Source organism: Gambusia affinis, linkage group LG02 (genome assembly GCF_019740435.1).
Source record: "Gambusia affinis linkage group LG02, SWU_Gaff_1.0, whole genome shotgun sequence".
Taxonomy (NCBI): Eukaryota; Metazoa; Chordata; class Actinopteri; order Cyprinodontiformes; family Poeciliidae; genus Gambusia; species Gambusia affinis.
In genome coordinates this window covers 24,498,023-24,520,442 of record NC_057869.1, presented here as the reverse complement: position 1 = coordinate 24,520,442, position 22,420 = coordinate 24,498,023, and the positions used below count along the sequence as shown (strand labels likewise).

At 37.2% G+C, this 22,420-nt stretch overlaps 1 protein-coding gene across 2 annotated transcripts in view; it reads left to right on the top strand.

The window, feature by feature from the left end:
• The first annotated feature begins 2,453 nt into the window (after positions 1 to 2,453).
• Positions 2,454 to 22,420, top strand: part of glceb (glucuronic acid epimerase b) — a 63,493-nt gene continuing 43,526 nt past the window's right edge. For both annotated transcript variants that reach the window (XM_044135362.1, XM_044135382.1), the window contains exon 1: positions 2,454 to 2,669. The gene's annotated coding sequence lies outside the window, so the exon portion shown is untranslated. The remainder of the gene's footprint in view (positions 2,670 to 22,420) is intronic.

The window sequence follows — 22,420 nt, the reverse complement described above, 5'->3', positions numbered from 1 at the left end:
TTTGGTTAATGGGCTTCTGGGTGATATGTGTCTGAGAGGTTTCAGGTATGTTGCTGAAGTGTGTGCAGTAAACAAAATAAGGCATGAATCGCTTTAAAAATGACTGCTGGAGGATATTAGATATTATTCCTCATAATTATTTACATTTTAATTAAGTATATTGGTTTGTGTAATTTTTAATAGCTGCTAATCTGAACATAATTAGCTAGTTTTTTGGTAACAAAGCCATGTTTGTATGAACGGTAAAAAGTATGTTAACTTAGGAACAAACAGTATCATAAGAAATGTGTTTGGCCACATTTTTGTGCTGCAGCTAAAAATTAAGATTTAATTAGCCTGGCTAAAGTGGTAATACTAAAGTCAAACTTTAACATTTCAGTCACATTTTATGATGTAATCCCAAACCAGTTCTTGTTTAGCAGAAATACCAAAGCAGGGGAACAAAATTAAGTTAAATGTAGCTATTAAAAATCACTTACTTAATAGCTTTGGGAAAATATATATATATAGTATATATATATATATATATATATATATATATATATATATATATATATATATATATATATATATATATATATATATATATATATATATATATATATATATATATATATAAACGATTTGGACTATATGTTATTCTGCTGCAATTTAGCTGCTAAATTTAAACAATCTGTAATCAGAAATGTAGATTTACACACACAGTTGAAATTAAAATAGCTTTTTTTGTGTGTGTGTTTTTGCCTAATAATTTGGACAGGTCAAACATGAGTGGGTGTAGATGACGGATGGGTGAAAGTAACACTCCTGTACATTTCACACGGTGTTCCTTCACTGCAGTGTAAAATACTGCATTGCTCCGATATAATCATGTAGTGCTGTGCTTCTATTTTCATTGTTTTGATGTAGAACAAAGAACAACTCAGCTGATAACAAGTAATGTCCATGAGAGTCTAAAGTTTAATTTAGAAAGGGACTTAACAAAACCGAGAGAAAAAGCAAACAGGGAAAATAAATGCGGCCAGCGAAGGATTTGTTTTGCTTCCAGATAGAATCGATGCCATACGTCTGCCCTGCAAGGAAAGGGTGAAGAGTCAGAAATAATCTGCTGTTTTTATACAGTTTCTTTTACCACAGTGGCAATTTCAAAATGCCAAGGGCACTTGAAATGGCTGCCAGGAGGATAAAAATCTCGAAAACAGTTTCATTATGGATATTGTTACGAGTCCCTTTGTAAGTGGCAGTTACAACTTTCAACATCATGGGTCCGTAACAGGGGTCGTCAACGCCAGCCCTCGAGGGCCGGTGTCCTGTAACTTTTAGAAGCGTCTCTGCTTCCACACACCTGAGTCAGATAATGAGGTCATTAGCAGCACTCTGGAGAGGTTTACTTGCTGAGGAGGTAATTCAGCCACTTGATTCAGGTGTGTTTCCTGGTCTATAATAACCTCGGCCTGAGAGCTACAGTAGTCTGATGTGTTGTTTTATTGAATTAGATTTTGTTTTTGCAGTCCAAGAACTGTTTCTGCTCCCTACACACACACACACACACACACACACACACACACACACACACACACACACACACACACACATACACACACATATACATTTTCCAGTTGGAGGCAGTTTTTTTCATGTGTGTTGCTTTATGAGATTGGTTGGGAAATGTATTAGTTTTTGATATTTCAACACATAGCAGTAGTATCAACTGTCTGTGTTGATTGTTTTCTTCATAAATTGACAACTGCTATAAACTCTTTTAATTTCACCTGTTTTGTGTAATGATTTCATTTTTGTCAACTTCTTAATAAATATTAACTACTTTGTAATAAACTGAATTTTTTTAACATTTTTTTTATGGTGAGGCAGCACAGCAGAGCAATGGCTGACCAACAGTAAGGGAATCCTGGGTCCAAATCCCAAGTTTGGATTTTCTCCATGTTCATCTGTGGAGTTTCTCCTGCTACTCTGCTTTTCTGTAGCACTCAAATGGCCTGTCTAGAAAACAGTTTTTTTGTTTTGGTTTTTGTAGCTGTCGCTTGTCGGTTGGCTGACCTTCCCAATTGTTTTTAATGAATAAAGTCTTAATTGAAATAAAAATAGCTTAAACTGATGTAAGTTTGTAATATCAAAGACGTAAGATTCATTGGGTCATAAGAAAAATATGCTGTCACCAAATAAAATCTGGCTAACTGGGACTGAAAGATCACCACATTAAGGAGGGAAAAAAGCAACTTCCCCTGTTAAGCCCTTATAACACTGCTTTACAGTTTGACTGATGGTATAAAAAATGTCGTTCTGTTTGACTAAAATCTTCCAAAAGGAGCCAAAACTGACACTTTTGTGTTGAAGAGACCGTGGAACTATTATGTGACGTGATGGTTTGCCGTATTGCCAGCCGTCGATTTTAATTGGTCGATAGAATTCTCCCAAGTTCTCGTCCCATATCGCGATACTGAACATTCTTCCCAGTCAGAAGCAGCCCTTCAACTGTTTTCAGTCGCTGTTGTGGCTGCGAAGAAGAGTGGTCAGGCTGTGTGTTTGGTTGACAGTGATTCACCCCGAGGCTTAGCGGGACTGCTTTAAATTGACCGACTAACTGAACCAGTCCCCTGGGGCATCTGTGAAGAAACTCCAGTTCTGTACCAGCGCAGTTAATCCCGCAGGTAAGATTGCCGTCCTTATGTCCTGTTGGCTCCCTCTCTCCTCATCTCCTATAGACACTCTCGTGCATGCAGTTTAACATCATCAAATCATCATTTAACTTGTCTCCTGCTTTTCCTCCGCTTCGTCGTAACTCACACCATTTTAGTTACGCTGCGTTGAGCAGTTTTACCTCAAACTCCGAGTCCTAAATCACTCAGCGTGGCTTTCGGAGAACCTGAGTGGAGATGCAGGAACTTCACAGCTCTCTGGCGACTCTGTCTCCGGGATGAAATATCCCCGTTAGCTTGTATGCTAACGATACATCTGCTTAGATTAAAGTAGCCTGGCTGCCTCGGCTCTAGCTAGCTGGCTGGGTCGCCTGGAAGCTCCGCACAGTAATATCAGTTTTCCAGTGTGGTGTTGAACATGAGGTGGCATCTTAACTTTTACCCCTGATTTGGCTAACGGTCCGTGGTCTACATGAAGGTTTCTGTGTACTAACAGCTTGGTGTTGAGTTTATTCCACCTAGAAACCATTGAAACAATATAGCTACTTTGGTTGATGTTACTCTTCAGTATTTCAGTCTCCTGTCCACCGCCGTTCACCTCCTGAAATGTCCCCCCACCCACAACGCGCTATAGTAGCTCTACTTTTATGTGGTTTAAATCTGTGCAGCTATTAATAACTTACAAATAAAGGCGCTGATTTTTACTTGATATTTTAGTGTTCATTTCTCGTCCGCACATGTTTTACACCAGGTTTCAAATCAAACTTTATCGAAGGGATATTATTTCTCTGAAAACTTGATGATATTGTTTTGATTCTGAGCTTTGAAGACGGTTTTCACGACTTTTTCATCTATTTGTTTTCTCCAACCTCATGTTCAAAGGTCTGTAATTTGTAGATAAGGTCAAAAGTCTGGAACAATACTGACTTTTATTGAAGTTGCTTAAAATTTACCAGCAGAAGAAATTACACTTTATGTGTACAATTGTTTGTGACCATAAACTGATCCAATTTTTCAAAGGTAATGAACATTTGAAAAATAAATTTCGAAGGTTGAAATACATTTTTCTTAATTTTATAAAAACGTATAACTTAAACAGCAAATATTTTATAAATTTTTTTAAATATCTTAAGCAATCAAGTTGTTTTTAAGGTAAGACAAATTAAATAGTTAGATGTCAATGTACATTAATGTTACAGATACCCAGAGACTGATGTAATGCTTATGCATCATAAGCATTACATCGATTTAAAATAGACGCTTTATGTCTATTTTTAAAAATTAATAATTTTACAAAGTGAACACCTCCAAAAATTATTTTTAAAGTGAACAGTTTCAATGTTTTTGAAAAAAAATTACCTTCCAATTCTAATATATTTTTTTGTTGTAATTAAAGAATGACATCATTTTCAAATACAAACTTAAAATCAGACTCCTAAAACAAAACTCGATCTGCTGGAGTTGTTTTTTTTTTTTTTAGCATTAAGACATCTGCTGAGGTCTTAGATCAATGTTTATTTTATTTTCCTCTGTTTCAAAAAATACTTTCAGATAATTATGCTATTAATTTGTTTGCCTTGTGATCCTAAATAGTTGCATATGAGCAAAGCTTGTTTTGAATTTTTCCCCCCGTTTCATAAACTAAAAAGTTTGCTTTGAAGGTAGTAATTATTAATGACTGGTGGTGCAGCCGCATGCTGTGCTGGGCTCAGGTCTCTCCCGCTTGGCTGCCGGCTGAACCCCTGCTGACGGTGCCATGAAAACAGGCTGTAGGGTGGGTCCAGGCTCACTTGGAGTTCAGTTTGGATCAGAGTCTTTGGGAATATCTACTGCATAAGCTTTTGTTTTAGCCTTACCCATGTGAGTGCATTCTTTCCAGACACTCCTGTCTTTACTTGCAGCCCAAAAAATATGCACATTGGGTTTATTGGTGTCCATAAATTACACTCTTGTGTGATTGTGTACATTTATAGTTCTTTGTCCTGCTTTTTTTTTTATTTTTTATGTTGCCCTAAGATGGATTTGCATCTCTTACCCACTGACTGCTGGAAATGGGCACTAGCCACTACAGATACAGATTTTAAAGCCAATATTTTGGGCAAAAAAACAAAAACAAAAACATTTTAAGGTGATTTTCTTTATGATGTGCTTTTTTGACAGCTGATAACTTTTATTCACTCTGTCTCAGATTGTTTAGCCGAAAGGAAAACTGCGTTTAAAATTTCAAAAGTGAAGGAACATAAAACATGCTTATGTCAAATGAAAGTTTGTTTTATGAAACTTAAGAAAAAGGAGGTAAATAAAAACTGTGGAAGAGCAAAGAATAAATTTGGCAACAGCTGCAGACCACATAAGCGGATCTGCTTTGCCAGATCAGTAAAAGTTTCCAATCCTTTACAGTCTAATATCATCATTTCATAGTTTGACTCTGGTGAAAGTCTAGTTTGCTTTCAAATTTATACAACCCAGAGTTTTTCACTACACCGGTTTAGCAGAGAGAGATGACTCTACTGTTGGATTGGCATTTCAGTTTTTTTGAGGGCTCTAATGTAGAATATAAAGTGTTGCAACGTGCTCAGTAGAATGCCACACATCATTAATTCAACTTAATTTGTGATAAAATACGGTTTGAAAAGTTGTTCAGTGTGTTTTAATAAGAGAAAGTTTGATTATGTGATGTAAAAGTCACATTTCTATAGCAGCAGCCAGTATTTTTAATAACCACAACATTCTTAGAAATATTAAAAGATGTAAGCGGTGAAGTTTTTTGTTTGTTTGTTTTAAATCATATTCTGAACAAGTGCTTTACCTATTTCATGCAATCACAAATTAGGGTCTCTTAACACACAAAAGACCAAATAAACATGTTCGAATTTTAAGGAAAACCTTGGAAAAAAAAAACGAGGTGCAAAATTCATTAGTTTCGTTTAACCCAGCAGTAATCGGGAGGGAAGTGGAGAAGGAAACCGAAAATAACCGCTTAATTTTCAGATTTTCCTCCGTGTTTAATCTTTAATTTATTTATTTATTTTTATCTGCGACTATTATGCGCACAGTTGAGGCATTGGCTGGCTAATGCGTGCTCAAAGTGCTGTTTGTTCCGCACCGACTCGGATGCTGCTGGACCTCGGACGGGCCTTGCAGCATCATGATCAGGAATCAAGCTATTCTCAGCGGACCATTAAAGCCCTGTGAGTTTGGAGGTGCAGCCACAGCAGATCAGACTTGACACTGTGTCGGGTTCATTTATCCCGCTGCAAACCACTGCCGGGAGCCACTCACCACTGCTTATTGGTAGCACACCGCTAGCTTTGTTATTTCAAGGACACTCGCACACATTTATCTGGCCGTAATGACTTGCTTGCGTCAAAGTTGGTCAGCTCTTTTTACACTTGCATCAAGCCAGCAAACGGCAGGAGCTGGGTGCTCACTTTGCAGCTGTTAGGTTTTCTTAAAGTAGCAATATTTTTGGGTTAATTTAATCTTTTCTTGCATTTTGCTGTGCAGAAAAGTCATATTTAGAAATTTGGACTCCATAGGGAAACAACCCGAGACAACCAAGTCTGCAGTCTTTAGAATATAATTTAATCACAATTGTTTTTGCTGGAAGCTTTGATATTTCATTTTTCAAAAGAATTACTGGTTGTGGTTATTTTTGTTTCAGCTTCAAAAATCAAAATTTTAAATTGTATTACCTTTCTTTAAAAGCAACTTTCCAAATTGAGACACATTAGAAATTTCAAAAACCTCCGATAAAATGTCACAAGCTACAAAATTGCCTAGAATCAGTGTAAAATACATTTTAAATTGTCAGTGTAAGTAAATGTTTCAAACTGTATTTAGCTTGAAAGAAATCTGCTCACTGTCACTGTTTATGCTGGATTTATTTACTTTATGAAACCAGTTTTGGACTTTAAATAATGTTTGCAATATTGGATTAATATTGCAATCACAAAGGTCTGCTTCGATGCAATATTTAGTTCACTCTAACTTTCTGGTTACAATGTTGTGATCAAATGAATTAAAAATTGTCACCCTGAGCTGCAAATGGAATATATGACTATTTAAGCCTGGAGGATAATTAGGAGTTCCATAAATATGTTTTTACTCTATTTAAATTCCAAAAATCTGCATTTATTACGCTGACAGTAACAGTTCACAAACCCCAAGTGAAACCGTCCGTGAAAGCAGACGATGTATTTAGTAAACAAATAGTCGTTGATTAGTTGATTATTAGAAGCAGAAAGTTTTCATGTTTTGTAATAGCGTCCTGAGATTTGTTTAACAAAAAAAACAAAAAAAAACTCAACCCACTGTGTGTATTTGTGCTATTTCTGAGCGGTGGCAGATTGCAGCAACACTGACAGAAGCTGGCATCTTGCTAATTAGTCAGTGAGTTAATGAGAAATCCTTATAGAAGGCAAGATGCAGTATGTCGCACCACAAACTGAGTGTGTGTAGGTGAACTGCTTGGACCAGATTTTATTATGCTTGTGAGCAGAAGATGATAAATTGTTTGAAGCTTTGAAATCCATACAAATACCTGGAAAAAGTAATCTAACCTTTCTTAGATGTAGTACGGCAATCTGCCGTGAAAAATCACACGTCTTTTTATTTGTGTTTGATTCAAAACCCCATGAAGCACTATGTTGTCCTCCTCCTGAACGTGGGCATCAAAGACAAATACTAAAAGCTTCATTTTTGCCTTCCCCTTTTGCATCAAGCTTCTCTTTTGCATGTTTTGTCATACAGTTGTTTGAAAAATCTAAAGATAAACCAAAGTTTTAGATTCATTCACTCACAGCAAAGACCCATGTCTAATTGAATACCTTCCACATTTTCACCATTTCTGAATCTCATTGTGAAGTTGGTTCTAAATCAACATTTTTTTTTTTTTTACACCCTTTCCAATGAATATTAAATCTGCCTGCTCTTTTTGCCAGGTTTCAGTCTTGTTGTACTTTGATTTGCTGTTGACGCATGTCATTCCTAAAGGTTTTTCAGGCACTTCTGAGTGCCTTTAATCAACACATTGTAGCACTCTGCATGGACAGTCAAGTGTCCTTGTAGCTGAAGCTCTCTTGAAACATTGAGAAGCTTGGTGGAGAAAACTGTCAGGGTGGCAACAATGTTTTGTACTGAATTCCTCTCATTTTTCTGCTCTTATGTGCCATTAGTGGGCTAAAATGTGAGCCAAGAGGCAATCGGATTGCTGCTTTATTCCTCTGCACTGCATTTCTCTCTCTCTCTCTGAGTACATCTGTCTTTGTTAGGTGTTCAGTTTTTATAGCTCAGTTGCCTTTAAAAGAAAATGTGTTCCCTTTTGTTTGCATCTCAGCAAGTATAGCCATATCCCAAATTTGGGGACCATTTTGAGGTTGCTGAAGCAGCTTTTTTCCCCTTTGCTAGACTACTGAGTCACTGCAAGCTTTATTCAAGCTTCCACATGCTTGTAGCTTCAGACTTGGAAGTTCTCAAAACAAACATATTTACTTTTATATTTTTGAATTCTGGTTCTGATATATTGGATGTGTCTCTAAATTATTAACAGCAGTTAGTGATTTTGTGGGGTTTTTTTTGTTTTTTTTTTTTTAAATCAAGTGTTTTTCGAGTGCTTTCATGGCTATAGAAACTCAGATTTGACCTTTGCTGCTTATCTGCTGGACCAGCTTTTGTTGTGGCCTTTTCAAAATGTTCTTGCTGTCGCCAAATAGCCAAAATATGAAGAATCTAAAAGCTTTCTTGTTATTGTATGCATAAAAATGCCCACCAGAGGCATAAAGAACACTATAAGACTATGCTATTTGCACATATAGAAGTCCTGAAAGCTAAAATAAGTCTTCAGTTAGTAGCAACTTTATAAATGTTGCTACTAACATTTTAATGGCTTATTAAAATGTTTTGTTGAATGTTGTCCCTTATTCAATGCTAGGATTAACTAAAAAAATGGTACAGTGAAAGCCTCAGTCAATAAATTGTATTATGTGTAGAGTACTAGATAATAGGGCTGTATAATAAGTCAATAACATTATGTATTGCAGTAGACACGTGATCAATATCAATAGATAATGCATCTGATAGAATATTCAATATATAGACTATTCACTGAACTCGGATCCAGAACTGCTCGGCATTCTGGGAGGTGTAGGCAGAGGAAAGGATTTAGCTGCTCAACCTCTCTTGGCTTGCTAAGCGAGGTTGGTGGCATCAACAACTAACTCACTCGCTCTTTGGTTACCTAGCAACAACCTGTTGAGTAAATTGTGCAGCAGCCATTCCGGGTCTCGCCACTGTGCCTCATAACTGCTTAAAAAAAAAAAAAAAAAAAAAAATCAATGACGTGGAGGGAAACTGTGGATAAAAGGCATCCCACTAGTTTCAGTACTTCAGAGATTTAAACAAAATATGAATTGATAATTATTGACAATCATCAATCTTGATTGATATGATTGATATTGTGATAACACTCGCATTACTACCACTACTACGACTCCTAATAACTTTATAAAGAACTTTAAAAGTTCTGAACAACTACAAGGAGATAAAAACCAAAATAAAAAAAGCAGTTTAAAAACATTACCCACAAGTCTTTGTCTGATTGGCTGATCCGCCCCCTCATGATGACTCCTTCCCTGGAAGCTCGGGTTAACCAAGTCCTGATTCACAAAGAAAGACCCTTGAAATCCATTAAGAAGGTTTTGCTTGTCTGAGTACGGGTTAACATTTTTAAGTAGTTATCATGTTACTTTATATTGAGTTTTGCATCACTTGGTAACATTAAGAGCTTTTACTTTTATATCTAAATTGGTTCAGAATTCAACATAGGAAACTATAAGAAAAGGAGTTTGGGATTAATCTTGAAGATTTCAGTCGGTTTTGTGTGTGAGATACCAGGCACAATTCAGACATCAGTAAGGCTTTCTATTATTTTATTTTTTTGTAAGGGTTGTTCTGGAGATTGAAAGCAGATGGACCCAAGAGGTTTTGAAACTATGAATCCTCCCTTTTCCAGTAATATCAGTTCAGTTGGTCATTACAGCTTGATATTTGGCTGTTGGCTATTTGATCAGTTTATACAACATTTAAAAAAAATAAAGCTTTCTTTTAAGAAACATCAGCTGAGTACAGTTATTACACTATTACTAAATGTGTTAGTTTTCTTTTTCAGTTAATCATTAGGGAGTACATGAGTTGGATTATCTTAAAATTAAATTCTTAATTTCTTGATCTCAGCTATTGAAGGGGAAACGGCAACGGCAGAGTTTAGTAGACAGAATTTCTTATTTCTTTGTTTTTGTCTTTGCATAGACTAAACTTCTGATCTAAATATTCAATTCCAATTGAGATAAATATAAGATTTGCTTATTTTTCTTAAACTCAATAGACTTGATTTTTCTAATAGTAATGTCATTTGAAGCATCATAATCATGCTGCAGAGTTGAACCTATGTATCTGATCCAATATATTCCAATTAAAATTTAATCCAATACAGTTAGATTCACATTTAACTTAATCACCTTCAGTCCAATTACATCAAGTTATGATGCAGTTCAAACCAATCCTGTGGTTGAAGCAGCAGTATCCTTCTGGCTTGGCCAACTTGAAGTTGAGAGCCCAGGGAAGACAAAGATGGGAAGAAATATCTTACAACTCCTCTCATTATAGAAATAATGTTCACAAAAATTAAAAAGCAAATTAATCAATGTTGTACTATTTCATCTGGAAGACAAAGGTTTGAATGCTTATTTTACTGATGTATTTAGAGAAATCTTCTTCATTGTAGCATATTTATCATCTTTTAGTCTCTGTATTTCAGTTCAGTGCTTTTTTTTTGGAGTTGTTTGAGGCGGTTAGAGTTCATTTCTGTGGGATATTAATGTTGCTCTTGTCCTCTGACCCCCACAGTACAGCTAACACAGCCTGCTTCAAAAGCAAGCACACAAACGGCTTATGTTTGCATACTTTGGAGCCACATCCCTCCCCCAGGCACTCTCCACTAAACCCCTCTCCACCATTAAATACCAACCACCATTTACAACAAAGGAAGTGGCCTCAGTTGCTCTCAGGCATGCAGACACTAGTAATGGTACTGAATCATTATCCAATTTGCTCTTGGGTTTTCAGAGAAACAAGTATTTGTGAAAAATACATCTTAACATACATTTTGGATTACATATGTAGCTAAAGATTAGGAGCTGGTAGCTCCCAACTGGATTGTGAAGAATTGGAAAAAACTCTACAGGGAGGAGTTCTGCTTGGCTGGCTCATGATTATGTTTGGAGCACTTTTGACTTTGTCTTTTGTCCTAAACCAACATGAATCCTGGACTAACCACACATCTGATTCAGTAATGTTATGAAGGATTATTCTCTTTCAGAATTTAACCTGAAAAGAATTTGTCAACCTGTGATACTTTAATAGCTGTGCATCAAGATGTGACTTTCATAACAAGTTTGTGTTAAGAGCATTTTTACCGATGAGAGGAATACTTAAATGCTTGGTTTTGTTTTTGTTGTGTGTTTTTTTTTTTTTAAGGGCAGATTTTCTTCTATATTTTTTAATAATCGGTGTGCAACAAAATAAGTGACAAAAACTGCTCAAGTTTAACTTTTAAGTTGTTTTTCTTGTGGTTTTTAATTTTACGTTGAGATTTTTGTGTCTTTCATCTTTGGCCTTATTTCAAAATGGCTTCCATTATTACTTTGGCTTTTGCTTACTCGACTGTTAGCACCTCAGTAAAATAGGGTTGGGAACTTGGGCAGCATATATGGAAGACATAAATGTACATAAGGGAGAGATTAGCCTGACAGTGCTGTTAACCATAAAATGACTGCTTAACATCCAGGAGCCAGTATTACATTAGACCAAAACATCCTATTAAAACTGACTATATTTAAGAAATCTGTCTTTTTCTCATCAAGGATTTTGAGAACGTACTATTCTCTTGTATTTCCCTAATTGGGGCCTGCCCATAGCAATGCATAAGGAGAGCAGTGACTGACTTGCGAAGCAAGTCAGTCACTGCCTCCATGCATTACATAACGCACCTATTCTACACCCAATAGAATGTTTCTTTTAATACGTATTATTTATTATTCTTCCGTTACCGTTAATGCGGCTCGTGCGCGAGCCCACCCACAAAAGTGGTATCAAAACGTGCGGCTCGTTCCCGGAAGGGAGCTATTACTTTTGGTGGGATTTGGAGTTACCATGGCGGCGTAAAAGCAAAAACGACCCCAAAATCACTAACGAGCTCACCAGGTGCAAGTCTCAAATGCGTCAAGGGGCGAGGCAACCAGTAAATCCTGAAAATACCCTATTTTGAGGATTTTCTGTGTCGCCATAACCTTATGTAGAGCGCCATTCAAACTTCATTTTGTAGATACGTCCGTGATCTCTTTTAAAGTGAAGACAACGTCAATATGTATTATGGTTTGTCCACAACTTCTTTCTAAGCGACCCAAAGTTTTTGATTTTGGAAAAATCAGAGTGTGAAGGCAGCTCGCTAGAGTGAGAGTCAGAGTGAAATTTGACCCCAAATCATTTTTAACTCGCCCTCACGCTCACAAATATTGCATGATTGGTATCAAACTTGGTCATGACATTGATACGCGTGCCTGCTCCGGTCAAATGTTTTCAAAAATTATCTAAGCGCTTACAGTTTTCTCTCCAGGTGCTTCAGAGCAAAGTCATGCGCCAGGGTAGCAGACAGATCTCACTGATTCACTTCCATGTATTTCTGATAAATTTCAGACCTTGGCACACACTTTTTTATCTCATCGCTGTTAATACTGTGAGTGAGGTAGAGATATGAATGGCGGGACTATGTGAGGCGACAAATAGCCCTCTCATATGCTTCAAGCGGTTTTCGAATATGTATTACGGTTCCCGAGCAGGAAACAGTTTTTTGCCATGCTTTTTTAGTCAAACTGGCTGGCTCAAACAGAGAATTGTCTCCCCCTGGATGTCTCACTCACAGCTGGCAGAGGATTATTTACCATGGCGGAACCCAGAGCAGGGAGAGCTGCTGAGGACTTCAACACGCATCACTGTAGTTCGAACTACTAGTTCAGTTAAAACAGAGGAGGACTGAGATGGCCTTTAGAAAAACTTGCTGCTATGGGCTGTATATAACTAATTTAACCCTGTCACTGTTACACATGGGATGAGTCTAGCCCTTTGAAATGAAGCTTACTGAAAATTTCAAAATAAAAGCCCTTGAAAATTTTTACATCAGGTCATTGCTTTTTTGAGCGTTATATGACTGATTTAATCCAATGACTGTTACACATGGGATGACTTTGACCCTTTCAAATGAAGCTTAACAAAAATTTCAAAATAAAAGCCTTGGGAATTTTTACATCATGTAATTGCTCTTTTTGGCTTTATGTGACTGGTTTATCCAAAGCACTCTTACACATTGGATTAGTGTGGGCATTTAATATGAAGCTTACTGCAAATTTCAAAATAAAAGCCTCAAAATGCCCTCTGGACAGTGCACGAGGCGGTGCAGTGATATCATTCTGCATTATCTGTTTATCCGAGGTTAGGGAACTGCCTTGCGCAGCAAGGCAGTTCATTAGCATTAGCCTTTTAGCTTAAATAAGCTATTTTCTATTTTTCAGACTTATTAGCCATGTTTAGTATACTTAATGGAGTAAGTAAATGACAGTAAACATTCTAATGATACCCCACATGCTACTGAAAGTATTTATGCTTATATTAGCATATTTGCTCATTTTAGCTAATGCACTTGCTTTATCATACTGAATGTTGCATGTCCAGCTTACTTAACATTCTTGTGATTCTCCACATGCTATTGATTACATTGCAGCTTTCTTTAGCATTGATGCAAATTGTTAGCATCAGAACGCTGGGTCCAAACCGACGGGCACACTTTGGCAGGCCCCAGTTAAATTTCTTCAGGAATTTTCTAGTTTGCTGTTTGTGGTGTTGTTTAGCAACAGCCTTTGGGAAGAGAACAATGACGGTGTGAGGACTCTAAAGAATTCTGTCTCCATATTTGCTTCAGGTCCACACAGAGAGACATCTATTCATGCTCACTGGATGTGGACCTTTCTATGAAAATGTAAAATGGAGCATGTTCCTGCAGTGCTATAAAAAATATGTAAATTACTCTTGATTTTTCTTCTGTGCTCTGTGACTGGCAGTAAAAAATAATGGAGTGCCACCGCTTTTATACTGAATTTAATGGCATTATTTAGTTTGCAAATGATAAGGTTCTTTCACCAAGGTGATTGCATAAAACATTTTTTTTAAAGTGTCAAAAAAAAAAGAGTAAAAACATTATGACCCATGGCATTTGAAATAAATATGAACAATTAAAACTGGAATTCGAACCAGTTTAAACGCCTGAAGTACTGTCGAGCTTAAGTTGCTGCTATGTCCAATTAAACAACAATAGTTGTGTGCCCATTAGCGCTACAAAATACCAGAAAAATGTGATTGTGATATTATTACTGAATATTCGCATTAACATCGGTTACCATTAAACCACTTTTTCCTTGTTCTTTTCTTTCATTGTATCTCAGACACTAAAACCATAAATTCAATGTGGGTGGGAAGAGTCCAACTAACAGGCCAAATATACACCCATTCTTTTTTTCCCCACTGGACCGTCTTTAGCTTGAAACCACACATATGCTGCGGCATTATTATTATTGGGAACTTTGAAGATATTGCATCATTTCCGACCATAAGCTACTTGCATAGATTTTTTTTTGCGAAGGTCTTGTAGAAATGGTTAGGCCTGTCGCAGTGACAAATTTTGCTGAGCGATTGTCTCAAAAATTATTGCGAAAAAAGATAATATTGTTTGAAGACCATTTTAAACTCATGTAAAGGCATAATAATCCAAGCGATATCCTGCCAAAAATAGATACATGTTATTTTCAAAAGAACATTTAACACTGGAACGGATAAACAAAAATTAACTCTCGGTCTCCATTAACAAAAAATGCGCTTGAATGAAAACTAAACATAAAATCTAAGTGGAAATAAAAACGGCATTCAACCAAAAGTGTGCAGGTTATGATGTCTGTATAATATATTGCCCTTCAATAATCATTAGATTCATATAGAGAAGACGAGCATATCCGACTACTTGATGCAATAGTTCACTCCTACCTTAAGCCCAGTTTACACTACACAGACTTTTTGCCCCGATTTTCACCCTTGCATTAATCTTTGAACGACCGACGTACTGAGTTTGTCGCTTGTGATAATCGTAACCGATCATCCTGTAGTGTATGTTAGGACTGATCGGGTCCAGTCGGTCTGCTCTGATCTAAAACAGGCAAATATGTTGGATTGTCTTGCACTGCAGTTCATCACTGCAGTGTATGGGGTTTTTTCCCCGACTGGGAGCGAGATCGCAGCCTGTTGAATGTGACAAGTAGCCAGTCAGAAAGCGCCCAATCCCAAACAGCTGACATGGCGCAACCCAAAATCCAGCGGACATCGGAGATGATATATGTGGAAACAGCATTAATGTTTATTCAACATTTCGTGCAAAGAATATCCACAGAGATGACGAGAAGAGGAGTGGGAGCGAAATTGCTACCCCAGTTGAGAAACCTGGTAACTTTTCAGCTGTTTATTGTTAATGTGACATGGTTATAATGTTATATATATTCATTCAGTCAGGACTTTACGCTGACACTAGAGCCACATGCATTGCAGGTAGATTCTAGTAAAACATTGATTAATGCCTGGTTTTAAAATTAGTTATCTGGATTTGTAGCCATTATTTTGTGCCCATTGTTCTCAATGTAGTTTTAAACCTTAAAGCGATAAATACTAATTAACTGATGAAGCTTAAGCACACAAATGGTAAAGACCAAAAAACAGAATAACTCACCTCCACATCATAGTGCAGCAAATAAACTCCCCTCCTCCACTCTTTTATCCAACGTCTTTTCTTTTTGTTACATCTTTTATCACTTAAAATAAGTTCACAAACTATTCTTATTGCTTCTACGTCATCAGCTGTGTTTACTCTAAATTCGTGTGATATAGTGGCTTTTACGGAATTGTCTGAATGTCGGTGAGAGAAATCGGTTCGTGTGTTGCTCTTGCCATGTAGCTGGACAACCCGATCGAACCGTTACACCTACGGTTTTTTGTCTGCTTGTATATATCTCAGGTTTTGAAAATGGGCCGACGATCGGCCGGCAATTCTAAAATCATGTAGTGTGAAACGGGCATCACACTAAGAGGGAATGAGGAGGGGAGGGTCAGTGGAGAGCACTGGAGTTGAGTCTTTTTTCATCCAGCATCATCAATAGAAAGAGAAAAAGGCAGAAAGAAACGATAAAGCCGATAAATTAAAATGAGGTTGATAACTTTAATTTATCGTGCGATTAATTGATTTATTGTTTATCGCGACAGGCCTAGAGATGGTCACTGTGCAGTTTTCTTTCCAGTACATCTCTAACATTCACAGTGGAGTCTGGACTCTTTGATAATTCAAGGCAGTATTAAGATGCATGTCTTACATTTCCATGAATGAAGACAGAATAAACAAATCAAAACAGCAAAGGTGGTTTGATGCCAGGCTACCTTTGTTACACACCGGAGTTTCCAAGCAAGGTCGTCAAAGGCCTGCAGGAGCCTTTGAGGACCTTGACGAAATGATGTAGTGATAATAAATGGTTTGTGCTACCAGCCAACAGCCCGATAGATCCATAATGTTGACGTCAAAGATCATGACTGCTCCTGCTGTCCCAGTCTACTGGCTTGTTCTTTGAAAACTAACAGCTGTGCAGGACAACACCATAATCACTTGTGACTTACAGCTAGGCGAAGGGAGCCCAGAAGTCATTTGTTTTTCTGTTTATGGCAGAAATGTTTTGTAAAAGATACTCCTATGTGTAACTGATGTCTCGCACTCTACTTTTGCAAAACGGTGCAGACTTGGAATCGTCATCTTGGAATATAGCCCTGCTATCGGGAAAGAAAAAAAACCTTCTTTGATGGAATAACCTCCTTCTTCGGGCATATAATCTAGCTGAACTTTGACATGATAAGCTCAGCAACTTCTGATCATAGCACTACAGTCTTTTACAGGAGTCCTCAAGCATGAAGGTACATGACCTCATCTCTCCCAGTTCTAATCCTGATGTGCATATCATTCTTGGGCAGGGTGATGAATCTGAACTCATCAGACCTACTATTGTTAGACTATTCCAAAACGTTGTGCTTGCTAACAGACTAAAGCCTCGTCCTCTGATTATATTCACTGATTAGTGGTTTGCTTCTGGCTACACAGCTCAAATCCCATGATTTCCCTTTGCACTATGCATGTGGAAATGCTTTTATTTTTACCACTGAACGTAGTTGTGAGTTGTTGTTTTGATTTCTCAAAATGTTTAAATGAATTCCAATCACTATCATCCGCATTTTTTCCACGAACATCTAGCTCCCCATCCAGTTTTTAATAATACTTTGGACAGTTGTTGGCCTAATTTTCTTTCCGCAATTTCATAGATGTTTTCTTTGCTTGAGGCATGTGGGAATAATGTGACCTTTCTGAAATAGATTAACATCTTCTCCACAACAACAGGATACGTCTTCTGATGTAGAAGTTTCTTGCATCAGTTAGATTAAGTAACTTGTTGCCCGCTGAAACACAATCAGCCATGCTGTTTTAATAAGTGGGAGTCTCCCTCCTATTTTCTGTGCTAAATCCAGGACTTGTTCTTGGACTGGTGGTGTAATATGGTAACTTTCAATTCAGGTGCTCCAGTCAAGCTGCAATATTTTCTGCAAAAGACACCACCAATGGGCCTGGAAAGGAATTCTGCTTGTTTCTGAGGTTGCAGTCAGTTTGAGCGTGTTATTTTATTCTTGATTGGTCATGATCCAGTTTCACTATATGTAACTATTGGTGTTTGTCAGCCAGCACGAGAAACAGTGAAGTAAACATCTTCAAACATTAATGACAGCTGAATATTTTATGTCGAAACTGGGAAGAAGTCTTAAGCAGAGCTTCTCAAAAAGAAACCCGTGTCTTGTGTTGCTATTTTTAAGGGAAGAACAAAAAAGCTGAAGTAAATATTTAACCTTACAAGAAAGTTAGTGTTTATATATAAGTTCATTTTCAGCCAATTTGATAATTGAATCGCTTGGTGCAGTAAAGTTGTGTAGCGTTCCCTCAGCTACTATTTCATATTCACTCTCATAACCGCCGTCCGATATTACCACCCAGTGTGAACAAGGCTTTCTTAGATAATTGTTCTAATAGCTGTCATTACAGCCCAGCACCGTTCAATATTGCAAAACTGGCAGTCTCAAGACGTCTCATCCCTCTTCCCTGAACAAAATGATCCTGCTATGACCCTAGATTCCAGTGCCCCTATGACATTCACACTTGATTAGGCTTGCAAATGAAGTTTTCCTTATTTTAGGGCATGAGGTGCGACCTTGGCTCAAGAGACCTGTTAAGTCTTATTGGATTTGCTGGACATACTAGGCTCAAAAGATTTATTTATTTATTTATTGTTTAGTTTCACAACTAAGCTGGGAAGATGTCCCAGTGGTATTATCTGCAACTAATTCACTTGCTTCATCAGCTTTTCCTTTTCTCTACAGATAGTTGATTGCGCATCTTTCTTTGTGCCACAGGAATATTCACTTGGTAAATAAATGGCTACCACAAAAACAACAGCAACTAATTGTCCTACCGTAATTGTTAATTGTTGCTGACAAAGTAAGTTATTCTGCCTTCATTATAATACCAAATTAGACCTGTGCTACTTTAAAGGCATTTTGAGTCTCGTAAGGAATTGAACTAAGGATGATTTAAATCATGTTTGTACCTGACCAGCATTGTTGTTCTTACTTTAGTAAACATTGTGTGCTCAGTTATTAGTCAAGTTGTATTTATGTATTTTATTTTTTTGTAGCTATAGTTTTCTTAAATATTTCATAGAAAACATACAATTTGTGTTTTCTTTGATCTGTCGGCACAACAATTAGGCAAAGATATAATGAAACTTGACAAAAATAAATAACAATATTCCCATCTCACTTGTTCCTCATTATCCACTAGAGTGAATAAACATTTCAGAAACAAGTGACCAAAATATCCAGTCTTCCATTCAATAAATCACAAGCACTCCATTTGCTTTAGTACATCAACTACATTTAATAGTACCTGATTGCACCTTTGAAAACACAGTAATGTAATTTATTAATATCTTTAAATATTTAGATATTTATAGATGATTTCGCAATTTTTTATTTTTTATTTCAGTGATTTCTCGTATAGACCTTCGATCCTGCAAGTTTCACTAGTCTTGCTCTTTGCGTGTTAAAGCAAACCTCACATAATATGACAAGTTGGGCAGGAAAAAAACTTGACCTTCTCTAGTTGCAAACTTGAAAACTTGTTTCGCTCCACGAAGAAATTATCCTACAAATATATCATAACATTTTTCTTCTTCTTGGATTTCACCCTTCAAAGATACATATGTCTTCTTCTTTTGAGCCCTGATATCAGTATGACTTTCGATTCAGTAAGCTCCATCTCACTGAATCAACATAATGGTGCTGGTTCTTACCAAGCAGTTCTAGGGTATAAACCCTGTTGCTCTGAGCTAACCTCTCCGTCTTTCTATTCTTATTCTACAAACAAATGAGAAGCACTTTTTTTTTTTTTTTGTAATTTCAGCAACCTCTGCTAATGAGCTTCAGCTCAAGCTGGCAGGCCAAAGAGGATTTCAGCCCTGGCTTACTGGTCAGCTTATGTCTTCTCACTCATTATCTCACTCCATGTATTATTACCAGAAAATTAGAAAGGCATTTGCAGTGAGAGATTGCACTTGTATTGCTTAGAAGTCAACACTGCTGCTGTATGAAAGCAAGCATATAAAAACCTACTGGCCTTTTTGCTTGAGTTGTAAATTGTCTTTCTACAACAGCCTTTCTTTTTGGCTACTCTAGATTTTCTCTTGCAGAACATGCTGATTACGTGGACTGCAGAACAATGGCACAGGGAAGCTGTAAATTAAGGCTTTCTGGTGACAACTTGAAATGTGGATTTTTTTTCAGCTTTTTAACGCAACTGAGCAATTCTAAACTTTTGAATTGAGAGCTTTCGAGTTTGTGGTCTCATACAAAACTGTTTTCTTAAGTTTTATTGGTTAAAAAAAAGAAAGTCTGAGTTTATCATTGTGGTTGCTGGCATTCATTTGAGAACTGCATTACCTCATCTTGGACTTGTTTTAGTTTTGGCTTCTTAAAACCTGCTGGAGTATTTAGAGCTGAATCTAGAAAAATAATGCTTAAGTTTATAAATGAAGACATACAGCTAAATTGTAGCCAGTTATTGCTGAACAACCAGGAAGATGTTGCTTTTCTCATATCTTTATCTCTTTCTCTGTATAATCGTCATTAATCTTTCGTCTCAGCTTCGAGACGAAGTCCTGCATTGGCTATTGTAGTAGGACTGACTTGTATCTAAATATATTTAGCTTTATTGACTGTGTTAACATTAATGTTCTGGCAAACAGAAAATAAAATTGATCTGTAAATTAATATGGTTGGTACAATTTTTCAATAATGTCAAGTACAAATGGAGCGCATAACCAGGGATTGGATCCTGGCTATTTTTCTTTTATCAGATCTGATCAGTGATCATTAGATTAGGAAAAGAAGATGCTTGAAATTGGCCCTTATGTTCTGTTGTGTGTTGGAATTAGGGCTGAAACGATTCCTCGAGTGATTGGAAAACCTCGATTATAACCCGGCCGTGTTATCACTTGCGTTGCCCAGAGCTCTCACTTCCTCCTGAGTTGTTGACAAAAGCTAAGTGTTAGCAGTATAATTTCCAGTTTTCAAGTTCGGCCTGGGAGGATTTTATTGATTGATGATTATGTCCGGGTCTTTGTCGTTTTTCGGGGAACCAATAAGCATCCTTAAAATAACTGGCGCGATGCCTGGAGTACGGCAGCTTTTCTCCTCCCGGAGCTGCTGCCTGGTGGCGGTTCAGAGCGAAGGGCGGGGAAGAGTGCTGCATGTTTATTTATACAGGTGAGCGGATAGACTGAACACTGAGGGCGGCCGTGAATTAGATGATTAACATAAGCGTAGCTTTACGGACGAACCGGAAAATTTATTTCATATCATCCCGGTCTCAGTAAATGGGTGGCGGAGCTCATTTTGACGGTACATAGCTGGTAGATGTTTCTGTGTGTGACGAACGAAGGGGTCAAATCCCGTCGCTAACATGAACACAAAAGCTATAAATGTCTGTGCAAGGTAATGTCTATTAAACTCATTGAAAATTAATATAGAATTGAAAAGCTGGGCTATAGACATTTTTTATAAGCCTATTTGTGAGCCTGCCTTTTTATTATTAAATTGAATATATCTTCAGATTCTTGTAGAACGTTTCTTCAGGTTAACTTAGAAAGTTAGCTGTTATTGTTACAGGTTAATTTTATATATTACAGAAAAGCTCAAATGTGAAAAATTGGACGGATGTTGGTTTCTGATAGTAATACTGCTGTTATGTTAGATTTACCAATGTTTTATTTTATCTTTTTTTATCCGATTACTCGATTAATTGTATTCAATTGTATTAATCAATAGATTACTTGATTACTAAAATATATGTTTACAACAGCCCTAGTTGGAATAAGTGGGTCAAACCTAGAAACACTGTTGCTCGATTAAAACGTCTACCAAGGTGTTACTGAGTTTCTTTGTTGTTTAGACTTTGATATTTTTTATATTTTGAGTGAGAGGCATTCCACGTTGCAATTCTGTCTTCAAGCAATTCAAAAGGTCTTAGTTTGCTAAGTTTCTACGTGAAAACCTACAAGAGTTCACCTAAGATCCTTGAGAAGCGAAAGCAGCAGCTTCATATACATGTATGTTACATATAATTATAATTTGCAGTACTGTAAAACAAAAAAGCCGTATTTAACTGAGTTCTAGTTTCCCACTGAACTGTCCAATGCAGTTAAAAGTGTAATGGTGAGTGGATTGTAATGGTGCATCCGCCAAACAGACACAGTTGCTAGGAATAACCACATTCCTTAACATATCCATAACAGCTGCTCTGTCATTGTTGGATAGTCTATTATTGTGATGCAGCCAACTGGATATCGTCATTGAAGTTGGGTTTGCATATTTGTGTCTTCATGCATCAGACAACAAAATGATTTTCTAAAAGAACTTGTATGTTCATGCTTTCTAGATCTATATTAGTTGTAATGTACTTGCCATTAAGACTGTTACCAGTTTGGCTCTAATCTCAATGTAATCGTAGCCATGTTCTGCAGTGATCAGATAAAATGCAACTAATCCTGGCATTGATCCCACACATGCACACACACACACACACACACACACACGGATTTCGTCAGATGCCCTCCTTCTGAAATGGTTCCAGTGGACATTTGGACAGTGACAGAGGTGTGAAAGCCAAGCCACATGGACACTCTGGGTTACAAACTCGGCTACAAATTGATAGACTTCCGAAGTCCCTCAAACTGGCAGCGGCTTTTTACAAATCTACAAAGCAGGAAGGCGACACATTTCAGACAAGGAATTCAGAACCAATCAATAGTACGATGTTTTCATTGCCAAAGCATTTCATTGCTGCAGAAATAATGCATTTCATGTGAGGTGAAGTGGAGGAAATGGAGATGGCTAGCAATCTGCAGAAGGACAAACGGCAATTACATTCAGGAGAGATGGCCACAGATTGGCAGTGCGGTGCTACCCTGATGGGA